We start from the raw sequence: 21974 nt of genomic DNA on the forward strand, positions 1-21974 counted from the left end.
TTTGTTTTCTTGCTCGCTTCTCTGCTTGCACGCTATCTCACCGTGAATGTTTCCTTTCCCGCGTCATCCAATTAGCGACTTCTAAGGGGTTAAAGTCAATAACCGTATTATGGTTTTTTGTCTGTAAATTTTTCCTTGGCACCATTACTACAGACGCTTACACCCTAGAAATTTGTGTAATTCGAGCGGTTGCATTGTTAGCCTCCATTAGGAGCCTTTAATTGGTTTTATGTGTCCTGTGTCCGTCTCTTCTTTTTCAGAACGCGGGATTGTGTTGATCGCACTACTCTCTTTCTTGAAGGTATGCTTTCAATGAGAACACGTAGCCAACCCCGACCAAACCAATCCAAATAAAAATGTTGAAGCAATGCAGATATTGCTTATCGGTTCTTCTCGTGGAAATCGCTTTACAAATGCATTTTAAGAAATCCTGGTGCGAAAATGTGGCACGCACTTTTACCTTTGCAACACGCTTATGACGTCAGTGAAAGTATCAACTGCTTCCTGTGAACCAATAGGCGACGCAGCCCGGCCTTACTTTATCGAATGCCGCAGACCGATTAACGAGCTTGAGATTAATATATATATAATCTCAAGCTCGTATATATACTCATATATATATATATATATATATATATATATATATATATATATATATATATAATCAAGGGGGATCAGTTGAGCCATCTTTTGAAGATGGTAGAGAACACAAGAAAAGAAAGGCGAAAGCAAGTCTCTTTGTTGGCAACAATCGTGCTTTTACCTTGTTAAAGGTTTTCCTTTCTTATATATATATATATATATATAAATATATATATATATATAAATATATATATATGTATATATATATATATATATATATATATATATATATATATATATATATATATATATATATATATATATATCATTTGCACAGGAGGATAAGCCATTGCGATATCACATATTCGCTCGGGGGTCGCTAATTCGACCCTGGCTCGTGCGCCATTGCACACGCCGGCGTTCCCCTCAGAAGGCCCCGGGGCGGACGATGAACGCCCCCGTGGGCAGTTCGCTAAAGTTCTTGCCGAGAAGCTTAGGGAAAAAAAGAGGTCCCCGTGCGGCTCTCTCCCTAACGAGCGGGACTTAATTAAGCTCTGCCGATAGGGCGCTTAACGGGAGACCGCCTGCAAACGAGCTGGCGATACGACGGAGCTCACCATTAATCCATCGATTCATGCTTACGCACCGCCATCGTTATATTTTTTATCCTTGGTGCTGAGCATTCGCAAGCATGACGCCAACAGCTGCGCCCAAGTCTGCCGCTCCTTCGCAGCGCACGCAGGCGCTTTACATGAAAGACACGTGACTCCTGTTCCTGGACAAAGGACGTTGCAGACATCGCAGGCTCTCGATAGCGCTAACGCTTTCTCCTCGGGTTTTTTTTTTTTAACAGAAGCTTATATGACTGGGGTTGCGTGTATTTTCGTCATAGGACAAGAACTCCCTGGCTGCAAGTCTGTTCGAAGCGCGAGGTCTTCTGCAGGGCGTGGCGTTCGAAAGCGAACGTCACCTTCACCCTTTTCTGTTGATTTTGGCTTCGAGACAAAAAAGAAGCCATATGGCTAGCTAAGCCAAGTAGGCGAGGAACGTCGTTAGCGGCAATGGCGCCGCCAACGGCGGCCCGCGACTGCAGCGACAGATTTCCTTCTAGTATATATTAGTATGAAACTCTATGGGTAGACAAAGTGGCAGGCGGCGAATGAAAGTTTTATTGTGAGCGCACGAGGCCATGGAGGATGGGGATATGTGGGTGGGGCATGGTGTTATTGTAATAGGTGCCTGTTTGGAGTCTGCCTCAGATATATGCGTGGTAGCTGAAAAGATAAGGAGGAGGGTATCGAGTCCCTCACGAGAACAGGCGAGAATGGCGCTCTATGTAGGTTCAGCAAGGAAAAGGGTACAGGGGAGGAATCCGGGTGTAGGTACAGAATCTTGCCTAGCTGATGGGAGCGCCTGGAAGTTAAGACTGCCAGCTGCAGAGTGGGCTGCTTCGTTTTCAATACGATGGCGATTTGCACAGAACATTTTCAAAGATGTCTTGTCTGGCAGGACTTCGTTTGCGCCAATAATTAGAAGATACTCTTGAGCGGGCCTCGCAGGCGATGAGAAACATAGGACGGCTGAATTCCTCTGACAGTTTGTTATCTGTCGTTGTTTCAAAAATATCGCAGAAACTTCCAAGGGGACATCTTCGAATAAGTGACCAAGCCGTTCCGATGCCCACAAGCCTTTTTAAATTTGGCTTCCCCAACGCGTGAAAGCATTACCCGGAAGACATATTTTCAGATGCCGTATAAGCCGTTTTATATCAAGCCAAGAACACCCTACGACCTTTTATGAAATACCTGCTTTTATGAAACGCTATATGCCTCGCCTCTAGAGAGTCGACTTCGCTCCTGTATAGAAATGCCTTGCTAAAAAGATATTTCCTCGAAAACAGTTTAGGTGTTCTGTCATGAAAATATCAAAGACTTAACGCCTCTCATTAAATACTTTATTAAAAAAACTGCGTACTTGTACGCAGGGGCTTGCACTAACCCCCTTCAAAGTCACCGTCACTACTATGCACACGTGCATTGCTGAGACAACATTTTAAGATGAATACACGGAGCCTGATATCAAGGTGCGAAGGCCCTATCGCCTCCTAGTAATAACGTTTTCGTATACGTCGAAGGTATGACATGATCAAGCGTTAGAGATGGACAGAAGGTTTTGTTGTTGCTCGTTGTGACTATTCTTGTTCATATGTTCGTCCAATATAACCTACCTCTCGTTTACCCTATATAACCTACCTGTCCAACACAACCTAACTGTGTTTGTACATTCCGAAATGCGAAACTACGGCCAGCGCACACCTCATGTGCAGCTTGGAGATGGTTCTTTAACAACGACAGACTTGATAGTACCCACACAATAGGTGAATGTCACAATCATAACCCAAAGACAATAACAAACCACATTGCCGAACAATTTTTCACTATTATTTTTTCCCGTGGTCCTTTTTTCTACCTTCACAACTAAACACCCGGTTCTAGATTGGCGCTACGTAAAGAAATGACGGTTTTCATGCTCTGAATCGCACAGTGTCTCGTTCGGGTCGACATTTTCTTCGTTCACTCGCCTTCACGTTTCTGAAAAGATTTCGCCTAACATTCCACGCAAGCAGGGGTTTGTACGTTCCTCTAAAAGCCTAGTTTTGAGCCTGCCTTTGGAGCCCGCACATACATTCCTCAATAATAGTTCGATTTTCCCTTAGAAGCTAGAAAAAACGCACAACCCTCGATTCACCTCTCGCGAGGAAATGTTCAAGCTGATAAGGATGCAACAGTTACCTCACATTGTAAAATGTCTAGAAAACAGACGCACACTCTCCCTCCCTCGCACAAGGAGGCTGTGTCTGCCTCGGAAGTATGAGGAAAAGTTAAATTTACTCCAATTTACACAGCGACAGTAAATCCCGGCTGCTTCGCGCCCAAATTACGTTCCTGTGCCTCCACATTTTGAAGCCGAGCCCGGGTGGCGTTACTTTCGTCACATGTACGTTCCTTTGTTTTCTATTTCCCGAAAGGCTTACTTTTCCCCGCTACAAAGGGGTCATTAATTTTCTGTCGTCTATGGCGCCCTGGGCGGTGGTTCCCGCGACCCCCACCTTTATTAAAAAGCAAGAGCAGGGAAAAGTTTGCGCCTTGAGGCAGGAATTTCCCGGCTGTAGCTTATGCTTCGGGTAGAAAAGAGAGCCCCTGGTGGACGCAGAAGTGTGCGAGTGAAATAGATTAACCGTAGCCGGAGAGAAGCAACAAAAAAAGCCCAAACGATATCGCACCCTTCGTTTCCATATTTCAATTTGCCAGGCTTTTATCCCTTGTGTAAACCTCAGAGCTGCTGGTTCTTTCCTCCTCCATTCATTCTCTATTTCTCACTTTTGCCTTTCGTTGTTTTATTTCTTCGCAATACATATCTCTACCGGCAGCCCCCTCCCCTCCCCTGTTTTTCGAAAACTTTTGGTTCACTTCAACTTTTTTCCCTCTGCACTGTTTCATTTCTTTACAGGCTTGTTCTACCCCGTCCAATTCTTTTCCTCGTCATTTCTTCCGGCAGGATCTTCCTGTGTGCCTTCTTGATTCTGTGTTAGTTCCATTCCTTCATTACTTCCCACTTTTTCATATCCCGGAATTCTTTCACGCCCGCGGCCTTTCCAAAGTCTGTTAGCTCTTCCATTCCCTCGCTTGCACTGTTCGTTCTATGCCTGACGCCCTGACCTTTCCTTCCGGCAGATTCCTCCTGTGTGCCTTTTTTTGATTCTGTGTTAGTTCCATTCCTCCATTCTTTCCCAGGTCTCCATATCCCTGGATTCTTTCACGTCCATGGCCTTTCCAACGTCTGTTAGCTATTCCATCCCGTCGCTTGCACTGTTCGTTCTATGCCTGGCCTTTTTTTCGCACGTGCTACAGTTTGTTTCTCGCGTTTATTACATCTTCCCGTCGTGCGGGTGAGTTCCCCTCCTTCGCCCGTATTCGTCCACCCTGCTTTTCCAGTCTAGAGTGCGCCAACCAGCACCTACACGAAACAGCCTCGCACGCAGCGACGTCTCCACGAGGTCTGAGAGAGTCGCAATGAGTGCTTTCGACCCGGCGAGACAGAAACAAAAAGTGGCGAAAACGAGACCGGGGAGAAAAAGGAAAAGGCCGTCACCAATCGCAATGCGAGGAAGTCAATAAATCGGCGGCGGGAAAGAAGGCGAACGAAGAAACAAGTCTCCGGGAGAAGGCAACGCGCCCAGCGGCAGTCCTTGTTATCTATGGCTGCTGTTGGCGCACTCGTCGGCCCGGACAGCTGCGCTAAGGTCCCCTTCCCCGGCCCGGAGCTCCGTCCGTTCATTCGCCTCGAACTGACGTCGTCGGCCACCCGTAGACGCTGAGAGAGAGAAATAGAGAGCGGGGAACGCCGGGAAGGGAGGCCGCTTCGGCGCGCCGCCAAAGGCAGAGAGTGGTGGCGCGGCGATTCCTCCATCATCGATCCTGCCGCACGCCGGAGGCCTTCCCTGCTGCAACGTTGTTCCTCGCCGGATCCTCGAACCTCTCTCCTTACATCCTCTCTCTCCCTCCTCTTCCTCATCCTTTCTCCTCCTCTTGGGCATCTTCGGCGACGCGAAGGAACGCAGCTAGCGGCGGCGGCAACGGATGGCTTCGCCGCCGGCCTCCGAGGCTTCGAGTGTGGCCGCCCCGCGCCGAAGCCAAAAAGACGCGCGCTGGCCGCGTGTTTCCAATAAGGGATCCGGCAGCTTCTGTTGCCGCCTGCATCGCGCCATTGTGCCCTGGGCGATGCGGCTCCATCAGCGGAGTTCTTTCAGTTTTTTTTTCTTTTGCTTTAAACGGTATAGTGGCGGCGATATTTATTGGCGGAGGAAATGAAGGATCGGTATGGAGGTGTTGGGTGGCTGCTTGGCCGTCAGTAAGGAGAACTGCAGAGGGCGTACACTTGTCTAGTAGAAGAGCGTTGAGACGAGTGATGGAAGGACGATGATGAGAAAAGGTGAAGAGATGAAAATGAAAAGGTTGGCACGTCGAATGAAGTCCCAACACGAAAGATGATAGGTCGCTTGTGTCCATTCAACGTAAAATGATGCATCGTCAAACAGGCCCGTCGCCGAAAGATGCCGCCCTCTGATGCCTACGAAATCGTAATTTTTTAGCCAACTTTCGTTTGCAAGGACGCTCATTATTATACGGTGAATCTTCCCCCACAACATAATCTTGAACATAAATTCGTTCTACCCTTATGAAAATATGTAAAGGCGGCTATGATGAGTGAACAGCACTAACTGAAGTTGATGAAAAATAATTACTTATCATTGGGAGGGAAGCTGATGGGCACGAGCCACATCCTTCTTAAAGCTAAGATTTCTGCAGGCATTACTGTGAGGTTAGGCAAACATTTCTGCCCACAGTAAATGGCAGTTGCCCCATGTTTTTACTCCCTGCGATTCTCCTGCACCATAATTTTAATATCTAACATCAACTTCATGGTTCACTATATCAGTGCGAACATCACGTCCTAGGCCATCAGCAAGGCGATTTTCCCTCTTCTCCTCCTCCCCTTCTCCACATATAATTAACTGAAGAACTAAAAGCATACCACAAATATACACTGTATTTATTACATCTGAAGAACAGGTGATGACGAAAGCACACATCTACAGAGATAGGGAGTTTATCAAAAATGGTAACGATTTAGACGACAAGGATAAACCCGACCATTAACACCACGGGCATCTTCTTGAACTTGCTACCCGTTGCGGCTGCGTTGCGGTTCCTGTGGTCTGCTGTAACTCTCAAGAAGGCCCGCTCAGTACGTGGAGTCCTTACCGTATTGACGATTAGCCCGCAATACGAAACCCATTTTTAAAGCGAAGCTCTCTATGTCTCAGTGATGGCTTATGTGGCGTCGAAAACGCACTGCAAGAAAGCCAACTTTCTCTTATGGTGATGATGATTGTGAGTGAAGTGCAAGCAAAAAAATTGTGGTTGATCCCTCTTTCATAGGAATTGGTAAAAGACGGAAGTGAAAGGGGCCTTCACAGGAGCAGTTGAATGTTAAAGGGACCTCCTTCATGTGCGAAGGGGTCGCGAGCCTGACCCCGCCAGACAAAGTGACGCCGACACGCAAGAAACAAAAAAACTAACCGGTTTATTTCGGGACAACAAAACCAAAAATGACATGCAGAGGAACAGCAGCTTGAAAAACATAACGGTCATGGGAATAACGCAAAAGCGGAGGGTGCCTCAATTCGAGCGCGTCCCGCGTACACGAAGGCGCTGGCATCGTGGCGCCATCTGTCAGCGCTCATTAGCGTTATGATGAGCTACTTCGCTTCGCCTCTCCTAGACGGCAGCATCATCTGAATGAGTCATAGGGAAGGACATAAGGCGCGTTCGTAGAGCTGCTCACGTCTCTGTTCATAGCACAGTGCGCCGAGCGCCACGTACCTCCCTTTGTGGCAAGAGGAGAGAAAGTTCGTCTGCTCGAATCCGGGTGCCGCCGCATCAATGGCACTTTTTCTGGTGACGTCACTTCCGTGACGAATGTGACGTCACTGAGATCTTGGTTTACCCGGGCATAAAGCACTGTCGTGTTAAAACGTTTCGCCTGGTCGGAATAGAACATGGTTTCCTCGCGTTATGAATAATAATAATAATTATTAATATTATCCGACGTCTGTCCTATTGCGCCACTCCGACATGGTCGAAGCAGTTTAGATTTGGAGAGGAGTGCATGGACGTGCAAAATTAGACAGAAAATGCACCCCTCCGTCTAACGATGTCGATGGTTGAACTCGAAGCTTTCGTCGTGCGAAAACAAATGGCGAAGAGTCAAAGTCAAAGCCGCCGTCGCCGAAAGCCTGAACTGCGTGCGAGTCAAAGTCAAAGCTCTACGAGTCAAAGTCCGAACCGTATGCTAGTCAAAGTCTCAACTCAGACGACAACCAAGGAATCCCGCACGAAAAATCTTCGCGTTCAACCGTCGCCCTCGTTAGGCGGAGTGGGGCGTGATTTTTTTTTTTCACGGCGTTCGCGGAATCGTACGCAGCTGCGGGGTTTTCAACTTTGAACACATCTTTTCGCCACCAACCCACACCTCTAAGCTGTAGACTGCGCTAGTTGGTAATTCATACTGAACAAATGTAGCGCAGCAGAAACACACGGGACGGAAAGAATACACACGGAGAGCGCTCGTCCGCGTGTATTCTTTCCGTCCCGTGCGTTTCTGCTGCGCTACATTTGTCCACACCTCTAAGCTCGGCGCACAAAAAAAAAATAGAGGGAATATTTCCAGTCGTTTGTACGAGAGGACTACATTTGCACCGTATTGCTCCAGCTTCCATCTTTAACGTTCGATTTTGCCGAGCAAATGCCCCTCAATCACAAACACTTGCATACTAACAAGATACGCCTTGCGCGTATGCATGGAACATAATTCGGATACTAGCGTCACGTGCTTTGGGAATGAGGACATGCTTGGGGCTACGCAGCGGATATGGTGAGGAAGAGCGCTTGGCGCGAAATAACACATCGTCACCACATCGCGCTGACGGTGGCTGGATCTCGCGTCTCGAGCGCTTTTTAGGCTCGACCCCTTCTCCGCCACTTTAGTTTTTCTCACCCTCATGAAAGCCCAAGGTTACCCGGCACGCGTATTTCCTGTACGGTACACTGTACCGCTTTTTAAACACCGAACAAGCTGCGTTTACGAAAGTTTTTTTCGGAATCTACATTTTCAAATGTATTCCCATTTTGAGATCTCCATTAGAACTCCTTATTTATTTATTTATTTATTTATTTATTTATTTATTTATTTATTTATTTATTTATTTATTTATTTATTTATTTATTTATTTATTTATTTATTTATTTATTTATTTATTTATTTATTTATTTATTTATTTATTTATTTATTTGTTTGTTTGTTTGTTTGTTTGTTTGTTTATACAGTGGATAAAGCGGATGGTGTTACCGTTGTATTCAAAAACCAACGACAGATCTCTTTTAACCAGCACAACTCACGCTCACTTTCCCACTGTACGGAAAGGAATGACGCCGACAGGCAAATATAGCCTATAGGCTATAACCCCCGGTGTTTGTTCTATACGTCACACAAACCGCAACGGCCCCTGCTTTTAATAGCCCCCGTTCCAGGAAGCGTTCATTGCTCTAAACCACCGCGTGCCGCTTCGCCGGATAAAATAACAACCCGAATCGGCGGCGCGGTCTAAGAGAGCTGACCAATATCAGAGGCAGCACGCTCATGCATGCTTTTATATGGCAGGCGTGAAAATGGCTGGGGCTCGCTATATATATAGACATCCGCATGCGGGAAAGGCCATTTATAGAATAAGCCGGATGTGTCAGTGGAGGATACACAACGTCATTAACCGCGCAGTGCATATCATGGCTGTTCAAATGCAGTTCCACCATATACCCAGTTTGATTTAGGTTATTGCAGCTTCTCGAATGATATTAACCTAAGGGGAGCCGAAGATCGAAATGCCTAATTGTAACAATTTTTATAACCCCAATCACTCTGCTCAACCTTTCTATCCGCACAGAAAACTTGCGCTCTGCACAAGTATTTACCAAAGTGATCAAAGCCCCTTTCTTCAGACAAAATCGTTAAAACGCGAGCCTTCTCCCATGAAACTTGAGTCAAAGCCAAAGTCAAAAATCCGCTCTCCCAAAGTCCGAAATTCAAGCTGCCAGAGACCAAAGTCAAATTCCACTTTAACTCAGCTAAAGTCCAAATCCAGCGTACAACTTCACACCACCAAAGTCAAAAACCATTTCATCGTAATCATCGCTACGTACTGCCAAACTATATTTTCGTATTAGTAGAAGTACGGTAGGAGATTAAAGACATCGCATTGTTATGTTGTGCGGTGTATGATTGAGGTATCCTCTGTGAAACTCATTGTGCAAAACTGGTTTTCCTGCTGTACCTGTAAAGTTGGCTTTCCTGCAGTGTGTTTATTGAGAAGTCAAAGCCGTCAGTAAGCCACGAAAACCTTCGCTTGAAAAAAAACATGTGCAGCCTGTACGCCTGTATGAAGTCTATGTGGTAGTTTTAATTATTTTATCTTTGGAACTGCTAATTCACTGCGCTTATATACGTTTCATGAAGTCGCAACTGCAAAAAAGAAGAGCTGATGCAGCACTGCAGATACCGTAAGACCGGGGCTTCGAAGGCTTAGAATGTAAATCGGTTAAAATTGAAGTTAGCTGATAGTTGTATGGGTCCCCAAGTACGCCTTCCTAAAACGAGTATGGAAAGCTTTTCAAATTTCGCGCTTCACGGAACTTCCATCTTAAACTCCAACTTGTCTTTCAAGTGTGCCCGATTGCATCTGAACAGCGTAGGTTGTTACCAAAAGGGCCCGCTCTGGAGACTCAGCGTACGCCGTACACGGGTCTCCCATTACGGATCCCGGCAGTTTCCCCTTCACGTTAGAACGACGCTCGACGCTAACAGCACAGCCATTCAAACGCGATGAAGCCTCGGCGGCACACGGACCGCCCACCCCCGTTACCGATTTGGGATCACAGTGGCCGTTAGTCGTTATTCGCGCTTCACTCAGCCTGCCACGTTTCAGTAGGCTCTGCGCATGCGCCGCTCCCCTCAACTTCGTTTGGTGTCGGAGGACGTCGAAGAACCGTAATTGAATCGAAAATTGCCGTGTATCTGAGACTTACGATTGTGTCGCATTTGTAGTAGCGGTTCTTCCATGCGCCGGATGGGATAATAATCATTATCATCATTATCATGATCATCATTGTTGCCATCCTCAGCGTCGTCGTCCTCATCCCGACCATCATCATCATCACCATATTATTATTATTATTATTATTATTATTATTATTATTATTATTATTATTATTATTATTATTATTATGGCACGTAAATAAACATGATTGATTGATTGATTGATTGATTGATTGATTATTATTATTATAAGCAGCAGCCGCACCCTGCTTGTGTCATCTGCATGGGAGCACGTACATCGTTACTGCGTCATTTCGTCAAAGATTCTCAAAATATCCCGCTGTTCGTATCTTGTTGTCTACGCGAGAGAAAAACGTCAATAAAGGTCGCCGAAAGCTGAACCCACCAGAAGGTCGATTGGACTAGCACTCTTCTCGTGCTCACTGTGCTGTCCCCCAATTCCGCTCACAATCACGGACCTGATATTGCGGATTTCTCAACTCAATTAACATACGTACATTACAGAAGAGTGGAATGAAGGGCTTGGGGGTATATTGTAGAGTAAAAAAAATTACACCATCATCCCGTAGGGGAACCCTGAGTAGTTTTCGAAGCAGCCATGGGGTCGACTGAAGTTCCCATTAGTTTTCAGTTCGTCGTTTCCGTTGACGTTCTGCTTGGCGTGCCTTCATTGTATCAGTAGCTTCTTGACGTAGTTTGAATGAGTGAAGGACATAAGGCGCGTTCGTAGCACATGCTTCCGTCTGGGTTTGTAGCGCAGTGGGAAGAGCGCCACATACCTTCCGTTGCGGCCAGAGAGTCGTGGGATCGAAACCGGGCGCCGCCTAACTACTTCTTTTTATAGTGGACTGCGCTGACGTGAGCCAAAACGCTGACGGGGCTGAAGAGACGCGCATGCGCAGTAAAGTGCGGACGACAAGGGAGGGAGGGACACAGCCCCGAGCATGAGATGCTCCGCATATAAAACAGCGCAGAAGACGGCAAGTAAGAGCACTGTGCAATGGGTCTGACCTAAAAACAGCGCTTGTGTGGTGTGTTAGTTGTTAGTCCCGCCTTCCGCGCTGTTTTTTGACGCTAATACGTATATATTACACTACTCACTAATGCAAGAACGAATAGTTTAAAGGTGTATATAGACCCGTTGTGGTGGCTCATTGGCTAAGGTGTTGCGCTACTCAGCCCGAGGACGCGGGTTCGATTCCCGGCCTCGGCGGACGCTTTTCTGATGGAGGCAAAAAGCAAAAATGCCAGTGTGTGCGAGATTTCAGCGCACTTTAAAGATCCCCAGGTGGTCAAAATTAATTCGGAGCGCTCCTCTACTGGACGCCTCATCGCCTGCGTTGGGTCGGCGCGTTAAACCCTACAATCATTCAATTAAAAGATGTACATAGATAAGAAGGAAAGTCATAAGTGATAGGCATTAGTAATAGGCGGGTCACATGTTCCTAGCCAAATTTTTCTGATTACGTGCACACGAAAGATATGTGCATACAGTAATCCTTCATTAACTCGAACTCGGATATCTCGAAATATCGGTTAGTCGAAACTGTTTTGCACCGTGCATTTACCTCCCATAGGCGACATGTATTTGCACCTCTTTATCTTAAAACGTTTTTTTTTTCCGGGGGACCGCGGATATCTCGAAATGGTGACAGAGAGGACACAAGGCAAAGTCATCTACAAACAGCTGATAAGATCTCCGTTCTAACGCTTAGCTCCAACTGCGCGCCGAAAACAGTCGTGAACGGCAAATATACGCTGTACGAGGTCGACGTTCCCGTTACGGGAATGCTGTCTGACGCCTACATCGTTCAAAACAACTGTGGACGATGCCGCTTATCATAAGGACGAAGAGGAGCCTCGAGAAGTGTATACAGCGACAGAAACAATTGTTTCTGTCGCCTGCTTTGCAACAAGGTAGAATGTAGCCGTAGCGACCAACTCTACATGCGATGCATCGAGCAGCTCCAGAACGCTTTTCTGGGACCAAATGCGAACGCGAAATAGGCGAGGATCACGCCGTTCTTTCTTCCGATATAACGAAAAATCGCTTTTTCAGCGAACAATTCGCCTTTGTTTCGAAAGCTCCCCCGTGCAGTGGAGCTTCCGTAATCAGCGCTAGCTCATATTGCTGTGGCCTGGCCCCAAACTTTCGGAATTTCGCTTAACTCGAAACTGCGCTTATCTCAAAATTTTAAGCAGATTTTGCGACTTCGAGTTAGCGAGTGATGACTGTCGACAGTAAAGCCTTGTTATATCGAAGTGGCATATAACGAACAAATGAATATAACGAAGCAATCGTAATTCCACTTAAAATTCCGATTTACCCCCTTGTATTTAAGACCTCGTTTAAACAAAGCGAAAATTTTATCGCAATGGTTATAACGAACTTTTTTTCTTTCCACAACTAGCATTTTTGGACCATTTAGGTGCCCGTCAGGAAAATGTCTTATAGCGTGTGACGGTTTACGTCGCGTCACGGATGCGGTCATTGAAAACTCGCGCTAGCTAGGGGGCTCCAACTGCATCCTGATAAAATGGCTGCAAGCACCGAGCAACACGCGCGAGGGTGCGCGTCTCCTGGGCTCCCGGTAGGGTGTCTCTATGTTCCTCCGGCCACTGTACCGGGATGAGGCATACCTGCTGCTCCGCTTCTTTGTCGCTGACGATGACGGCGCGGACGGACTGGAAATCGCGGCTGCAGATGACAGAGCCATCATTCGCCCGAGAAGACGGGGCAAAAATTTATCAAGGACGATTTCTCCGCGAAGTGAACCGCCAGTTTTTGTGCTGTCGAATAGTCACGGATGAGCCGTTTATTGCGAATAAAGTAACAATTTTTTGGTTTTTTTTGGCATGTTTTTTGTTGTTTTCGAGGGCTGCTGCGACTTTCGGTGCTGAGTAGATCCGCTTTTAGAATGAAATTGTCCATAGAAATGGACATTGGCTATAAGGATGCAATGGTTATATCGAAGTAACTACGACTCCCCCTTCAGCTTCCTTATAACAAGGTTGTAGAACATGTCACATAAGTATATATATATATATATATATATATATATATATATATATATATATATATATATATATATAAGTATATATATATATATATATATATATATATATATATATATATATATATATATATATATATATAAGGTAAGTAACCAGAGACACACGAGAAAAACAAAAAGAAGAAGTTTACTGGCGTTTCAATCGAGTAACCCATTAATACTGGTTACTCCGATGAAGGCTGGTCCTCCAGTGGAAACGTAAGTTTCGACTGGTCCTCCAGTCTTCATCGGAGTACCAGGACCTCGTGTATCTCTGTCTTTCCTTACGTTAATTTCTTGTGCTATTTGGGAGTTTTTTGTTTCCAGACTATCCATCCATCCTCCATCTGTTCATCCAGCTCTCTCTCTCTCTCTCTCTCTCTCTCTCTATATATATATATATATATATATATATATATATATATATATATATATATATATATATATATATATATATATATATATATATATATATACATATATATACACACACACAAAGTAGAAGTACGCTCTTCGGAGACTTTATTTCCAGCGTTTCGACCTGAGACAGGTCTTCCGATTCCTGAGGAAGACCTGTCTCAGGTCGAAACGCTGGAAATAAAGTCTCCGAAGAGCGTACTTCTACTTTGTGCGTATTCCTGCAGCAACTAAGGACTCTACTTCACGACTATATATATATATATATATATATATATATATATATATATATATATACGCACACACAGACTGCGATTTCAGTGATGCACCCATCTCTTGTTATCACACTCTACCCACTAACGGTTACTTTAAACTACCCTGCGTTATGACAAGCACCCATGCGAATTACCTCCGTAACGACGCCATGAGTATCTACGGCTTAGCGCCGCGACGCACACATCGCACGAAAAATGCGGTGCTTTGCTTCGGCGTTTCGACGCGGCGCAATCGCGCAACGTGCGCGGAGCCTCGAAGCGCGCTGGCGGTCGTCCCGTGGCACCAGGCTGTCGAAACGCCGCTCAACTGGTCGGCAAATATTGATTATTTATGCACCATTTGGCAAGCTCTGTTCGCTGCCGGACATAAATGGAGGCACTACGTAGGCACAGGGGGCGCTGCTCCCGCGTTCTGCTTCGCGAACTCTCTTTCAAGTGTGGCAACGCCAAGGCAACGGCCTTTAGGGTTATGCACCTAAGCAAACCGAGTTTGGTTTGGAACCTGAACACGCCTAATAAGCGGCCTCTTTTACATTGAAATGGCGTTTTTTTGGTTCAATCGTCCGGCTCGGTTTTGCGTCAGTCCCCTGAATGTAAGCACGGAGTTGAGAATTGGCCTCACGGGAAATTAGTTCTGTTGTTGTAAAGCGCTTCGCTGAAATTTTGAATTGAGAGTTCAATCGAATGAAAACACCACGCTGGTGTGTGGCAGCTTGGGTACTTTGGAAGGTGTTGGTGTGGAATAAACTGCGGGTGATTTTATAGATGAGGTGCACATCACCTGAAGCCTCCACGGTGATTAGTGTGCTAAGGAATTGTACAACTGGGCACGAAGCGGTACTTTGGATTCCAGCTTGGTGAGGAGGTTCTTCATACTGAGGAAAACAACAACGAATGTTCTTGGGTTCGTATTGTCTAGAGTTCCGTCGGACGCCACTCAAGCTCGGCGCTGCAGTCAAGGCTAGAGTGTTCGATCAGACGATATTTTAATTTTTAGGACAGAGCTGACACAGACCAGACTGTGTGCCCTTGTATGCAGAGAACACTAAACAAGGATTTCCCGTTGGATAGTCATGAAATCAGGTTCTTGGCCGTTGAAAACTACGGCGGTGTCCCGTATGATATCTTGATGTTACTGGCCAAGCATAGTATATGGAAATCTCGAATGGCAGTTCGCCATAATGATGTTGATGTGAGGCCGAGCATAGAGTTGTTCTCCCAGAGTGTACGGGAGATCTTAGAAGTGTGTAAAGACCAACCTTCTCACATGACTGGTTAGATGTGTTGGAAAGTGTAGCATGGCTTCGGCCTTTGTAACAGTGGCCCACTAGCAAATGACGTGCTGGTGTCTTTTCGCGCTTCCTAATCCTTTTTTTTTTTTTGCTCGTATTGTGTATACCGAAAACAGGCAATAAAGAAAAAAAAGTGCGTGCCCCTGTATTATATAGGTTCCGTCTTAGCTTCCTGTTGCTAAGGGCAGGGATTCGAGTCCTCTCCTTGCCATCATCATTTTTTTAATTGCAATTTTCAGGCTTAGGTTAGTTTTCGTTGTTTTGAATGACTTGTTTTCAGTTCCTTAGGTTATGTTAGGCTTGTTGAAGTTACATTATAGTTAATGAAGACGAAGCAGGGTCACACGCCGCAGTTTTTCATGGAAACATCGATCAACGTCGGTTTAGTGGAAAGCTTATAGCACCGTTGGGCGGCACTCCAGACACAGCCTTATGGGTTTACTAGGTTTACGCGCCTGTTGAGTATGCCTGTGTTGTCTCAGTCAATCCGCGCCCCATTATGCACCTTGCACGTGTGAAGCACCAGTTCGTATTTCGAATGGCAGGCACGTATTTTCATTACTGTGCGCAGTTAATTGTGGCGAACACCTGTTTTGCCGAAACCTGAACGTGTTCTTGCTCAAGAAATCAGAATGAATACATAATGAATGCTTTAACAGAACGCAGGCAGCGTTGTATGTAAAGAACGTAACCTTGATGAAAGCACTGAAGCTCACACAAACAAAAGTGGATTTTGACAAGACATGTAACAACATAGTACGCAGCAAGGGCCCTTTAGGAATGAATTAACGAATCGATAAGGGAGCATCACACGAGTACAAGTCACAGCGGTGTGGGAAGGACGGCCGGTAGTAAGCAATGCACTGGCCTGGTGGCGGAGCGTAGAGGGGCTTGCGTTCGGGCTAGTTGGTATTCCATAACGTTCATCTTAAGCGCAGAAAAAAACAGGAACACAGTAGACAAGGAAAAGCGCTACTTCCAACTGAATTTTGTTGAATCAAGGTGAAATATATAGCAGCAAAAATACAGGAGATACAGAAATGGTTACGATTATACCCAGATTAAAATAACGGCATCGCTTGCCGCTGTCCCACACGTGTCAGCTAGTTATTACCACGACCAGTTCTTTTTTAAGAAAGCTGTCTCCTTATGGGACAAGGCTATTGATGTCGTTCTGACACACTCAAAATCACCTAGTTGCATTTCAGCGACCTCTACTATCTCACGCGTGCGCTGATCAGAGTCGTGAAACAATATCACAGAGTTTTTAAAGTATGGTTCACACTTGGGGCATTCACCCAAAGTTGTAACGTTGGGTGAACGTTGTTGGTTGTAACGTTGGACACCGAAACAAGTACGTGAAATGCGATAGAGGGGTTGTGTACGGTGTTCCGTTAGCCTGTGGAAGGGTATATGTGGGGCAGACGGCACGGTGCGTCAACTCCAGGTTACGTGAGAATCAAAATAACGTACACAAAAGAAAGGATGGTAACCTGTCGACTCACTGCGGTGATTGCCCGAAGTGTGAACCATACTTTAAAAACTCTGTGATATTGTTTCACGACTCTGATCAGCGCACGCGTGAGATAGTAGAGGCAGCTGAAATGCAACTAGTTGATTTTGAGTGTGTCAGAACGACATCAATAGCCTTGTCCCATAAGGAGACAGCTTTCTTAAAAAAGAACTGGTCGTGGTAATGACTAGCTGACACGTGTGGGACAGCGGCAAGTGATTCCGTTATTTTAATCTGTGTATAATCGTAACCTTTTCTGTATCTCCTGTATTTTTGCTGCTATATATTTCACCTTGATTCAATAAAATTCAGTTGGAAGTAGCGCTTGTCCTTGTTTACTGTGTCCCTGTTTTTTTTCCGCTTAGGAGGAACGTTATGGAGCGTACAGTTAATAGTCGCCTCTCGAAGCTGTCCTCCTTGCGTAGGCAGCTGTCGTTCACGATGGCGAAAGGTAGAAAGAATGCTGAAGTTAGCAGCCGGGCGTCTGAAGTGTGGCTGAAGTGTCTGTGCGAACATGCGCAGCTTATACCCTAGCACTTTTGCGTGCCCCGACAAAAGATGTTCGGTTCCGCTGTCTGCAAGTACGCGTTACAACCTCATTATGTATCGCTCATGGATGTTCGAATCAGAACTAAAAACGAGCGGCGGCAATAATTTTCTGCAGCTTTACACCACATACATGCGAAACAGGCGAATCAGATTGAATAAACCGTTGTCTAACTTAAACCGTTCAATATATACTGTCACATTTGGGAAGGCGTCCCCGGACCGGGCCTTGTCGCCTTCGTCATGTATTGGTAGCGTGGGGGCCAACGGCAAACAGAAGCAGCTGCCTTGGTGATGCCAACAAAAAGCCGAAGCAAAACGTAACTGGTTTACTGCTTAGCGAAAGATGATCAACGACGATACAGGAACATCACCCTTCCGTGCGAGCTGAAAGCATGGTCAAACAGAGCGACAGCGGGATCCGATGCCGTCAATCATTCGCTCCGAGGAACAGCGTACTTATCTCCAAAACGCTAACGGTCAACCAGCTTTCCCTACTACTTTGCACGCGGCACGAAAATCGTACAGGCACACACAAACACTCTTTCCCGAGTTCGTGAAGGCCGTCAGTAGGGGCGCTCGTTGAGTATGAGAGAAGGGGGAGAGGACATCTCGACTGCGGCGTGCGCTTCGCAAGTGCAAGTCTCAACACGAAGATCAGTTTGTTTTGTATTTTGCAGCCGACGAGGTTTAGCCACCAACAGCAAGGCGGCCACGCGGCGGCTGTTCTGTGGCATATCGTAGCCTGTCCAAGGAAGGAAGGTTTTCTTACACAGCACCGAAGCTCAACACAAAACTTGCAGCACGCGCGCACAGGGTAGCAGTGCGCTGAATCGTAACAATACTCAGTTAGCTTATTGAATGGAAGTTTCTTGGCCACTGAAATGCAGCGACAACACAATGAGGTCCTATCGTGGATTACCAAGCTCAAATCTCATACGAAATCAAATCTGTTTTTGTTTCCCCATAGCAGCGGCGGCCATTTTATGTACCGAACCACAACGAAGACGTTTTTTTTTTTATTTTAAAAATGACCACTAAAGGCCTTCGCATTAAGTTACGTACGTTTTGCACGCTACTGTTCAGAATCATCTAGCAATTTTTCATGCACGGGAAAGCAAAATTTTGGCGATTTATTTCGTCATCAAACGCGGGAGTAAGTAACAAATTTTAATGTTTATCCTTCGTTTAAAAGCGCGGACCCCACGGTTGTGATTAACGACAACGCCAATCGTTTTTTTTTTTTTTTCAACTCCAGTTTTCTTCTCGACAGCCGGGAGAGAGAGAAGGAGAAGCAGAAGACAAACAAAACGTTAGCGATATCACACCTAAAAGAGAGTGAAAAAAAAAAGAGTAAGAAAAGGTAGACAAATTAAACACCACTTCGACCGGCGCCGCCTCGGATTTGGTCGTTGCCCGCTAATGGAACGCGGAGGCCGCTCGCTCCCCGAGCGCCCAAAATCACGTTTTCCTTTTTCCGGCCGCTTCTCCTTTTCTCTTTCTTTGCCCATTTTTCTCGATCACGCCTTTCAAGAGGCTCGTATTGGCTCGCCGCCTGTTTAAGTTCACCGACGTTGTCTGTGTACGTTCCCGCAGAGGCAAGAACAATCTCGGCTTCACACACACCCTTAAATAAAGCTCGTTTCCTCCGTCCTGAACTTTCAGGAATGGGCCGGCGAGAACTACGGCATTAAGAATGTGCCGCCGCTCCTACTTTTCTTATCCTCCCGCCTGCCATTAGTTGACCAGTATTTTAGGCAAGCGAACGCTTTTTGTGTTGATACCACTGTCGTTCCTCGATATGGCTACGGGAATGCAGGAGGAACAACGAAAAGAGAAGCAGAGTGAGCCCATTGGACACAGCGGTGGGGTCAGCACCTCCTAACGAATAGGAAGAGGAAGAAGAGGAAGGACGGGCTAGAGAAGAGCAAATTGTACACGAGGATCAAAAGGAAAAAAGGGGAAATAAGAAACGAAAGAGCGGGATCAGAGGAACGGGATGGTGGAGGATGAGGAGGATGAGAAACAGAAGGAGGCGCACGTTAGAAAAGGTAGAAGAGAAGAAAACAGGGTTAGGGAGGTAATGATAAATGGGAAGAGCTGGGGGAGGAAAAAGAAGAGGAAGGGGAACAGAAGGATGATGCGGGGTAGAGGGCTGATAAAAATCCCGGGCCATCTCCACAAACGTAAAACCTGGGGAGCGGCGAAGCATATCGTGTATAAGTGTATTCTTGGCGCCTCGGCGTTCTTGCCCACACAGATAAAACCGTTGGTGGTTGAGGTATACCGCTTTGCTGCAAGTCTCGTGTCTATGAAGCCTGAAGTATTCTAGTGCGAGGCGTTAGAAAACGAGTGACCGGGTGTGTTCTTTTAGTACCAGTGTCCCTGTATTTTAGCATCGTGACTACATGAGACGACGATGACATGAGACGCCGACAGCCCGAGCTTCTACAAAGAGGAGCAAAGTGAAGAGGATTGCGAAGATAAGAAAGGAAAAGGCAAAAATGCAAGGTTACTCAGCTTTGCCACACGGGACGGCTTGAGGAACTGTATACATCGTGGTACACAAACACAAAAAAACTACCCAACCTCTCCCCTGAAGCGAACTGGGGTGCGCGCAAAGCTTGTTACCTGTCAGTACAAACCAAACCAAAACTCGGAACCCTAAACTAACCCCTAACAAAACACAAACCAATCCCTAACCAATCCGATCCGATAACAAATCAACCCCAACCCAATACCTGACCCAACACAACCAAACTAGGACATTCACGGAGCCGCAGAAGAGCACCGATGATGCCAACGATTCTTCTCCCTGAGGCAGCCGAATCCATCACAGCACGAAGCGCAGAGCGCTATGTAGAATTGGGTTGCCTCCTAGCTTTCGTTTTGTTACGCAAGGTGTCAACGCATTCCTTACTAGTTTTCTCCTGCGTTTCAAAGGGGGCGGCATTTGTATGTCTCCGAGCCTGTGGAGTCTTTGAGGGCGGACAGAAAAATTCATTGGTACCTTAGCCATATACACCTCCCCTGCAAAATTATAAGGAAAGAGCAAAGTGTGTTACATCGTCAGGAGGCAAAACAATTTGTTTTTCTTTCCGTTAGCTACCCAGCTATCTCGCTGCAATTAAAATATGTTCACTAGTCTTTTGAATATGGCACTGTTGTGGTGAGCGGATCAAAAAGAGACGCGTCTGATTTGTGCTATTGGCCATATTCATAGCGATTGTACTTCCGTACGGGGGACTAATCTTGCTTACATGAACGCATCATGCCCAGAAGGTGTCAGGCTGCGGCCTACCGGCATCTGTGCTTTTCTGTGAGCCTTTAATGTATTACAATATAATCGGGTAATTGGCACGGTTTTTCACTGCGGCAGCTAAATGTTCTCAATTCTGGCGGAAAGAGCTAGCGCGCACGCGCGAAAACAAAATCATTCTCACAGACATCATCAATACGGTGACAGTGGTTGTAAGAGACGCGAATCGGAAAATTGTGAACAGGTTAGCGTGAGAGCGTCAGCTTTCATGCCAACCCAAAAAAGCTGTCGCAAAAGGGGGAATTCTTTTACGGGCGAAGCCCCTTTGAGGCTCGTGCTGTCGGCGTCTCCTGTCATCATCGTTTCATGTAGTCACGGCCCTAAAACACCGGGACACCCGTTTTCCAACGCCTCGCGCTAAAACGTAACGCGTGCTGAAAGAAAACTGTATGATAGATAGAAACATATCAAAATGAACTAGCATGATTTAAAGATCTGTGGATCGCCCCCTCTCCACTTTCGAAATTGTCAAGCACAAGCAGAAGCTGTTTGTAGATGGGTTATAATCTGTGTTACACTGACACACCGACCGGCTCTCGACGCTAGGCCTGATCGTGTCGGGCGGTCGCTCGAAGCAAGAAAAGGCATACTTACCTGGTGCTGGGGCCTCGCTGATCTCCGATGACGAGCCCCTAGGGCGTGGCGCGGGCATTGTACTGCGCACGCGTTGACCCCTGCCACTACCCGAAACTCGGGCAGATGTCGCACGAAAATTGCTTAAATCTGGTTCCAGGCAAGAGAGGGCGCCACCACCTCAGCAAGCGCGCGATTGCTTCTCCCACTGGCGCTTCTCCGGGGCCCAATCAGCACGCACCGTGCGGCAGTAGAGAGACTAACAATCTTTGAATACATTTATACACTTCGCGCTTCGCCCCTGCCCGGGTTTCACGTTAGTGGAGATGGCCAGGGATTTTTTTTTTTTTTTTTGGGGGGGGGGGGGGGGGGGAATTCCCTACAGCAACGAAAGGTGCGAACAAAAAGGTGTTCAAGCGGTGTCATACCTCAAGAACCTGTCAAAGGATGCATCTGGTTGTACGAATAACCTATAGCTTAACATCACCATCAACAGCCGTAACAAATGGTGGTTACAAAAATTACAAAAATGGCAATGAACAAACAAACGCGAACTACAAGAAACGTAGCCTCGAAGGCAGAAAAACTGGAAATAAAAATTCCTCGGGGCACTTCCGTGCTTACGTTTTTTGAAGGCGAAAACCGGGCGAGAATTATTACAATTGGTACAAG

General features: G+C 46.3%; 1 protein-coding gene and 1 pseudogene across 3 annotated transcripts in view; one reads left to right on the top strand and one right to left on the bottom strand.

Annotated features, from left to right (window-relative positions):
• The window catches only part of LOC144162851 (arrestin domain-containing protein 2-like), a 313049-nt gene that overhangs the window by 166384 nt on the left and 124691 nt on the right, over positions 1-21974 (bottom strand). The window lies entirely within an intron of this gene.
• On the top strand, positions 21316-21463 carry LOC144163433 (U1 spliceosomal RNA; annotated as a pseudogene).

The sequence above is a fragment of the Haemaphysalis longicornis genome, unplaced genomic scaffold (genome assembly GCF_048455015.1).
Source record: "Haemaphysalis longicornis isolate Haplotype H1 unplaced genomic scaffold, Haemaphysalis longicornis Haplotype H1 scaffold_12, whole genome shotgun sequence".
NCBI lineage: Eukaryota > Metazoa > Arthropoda > Arachnida > Ixodida > Ixodidae > Haemaphysalis > Haemaphysalis longicornis.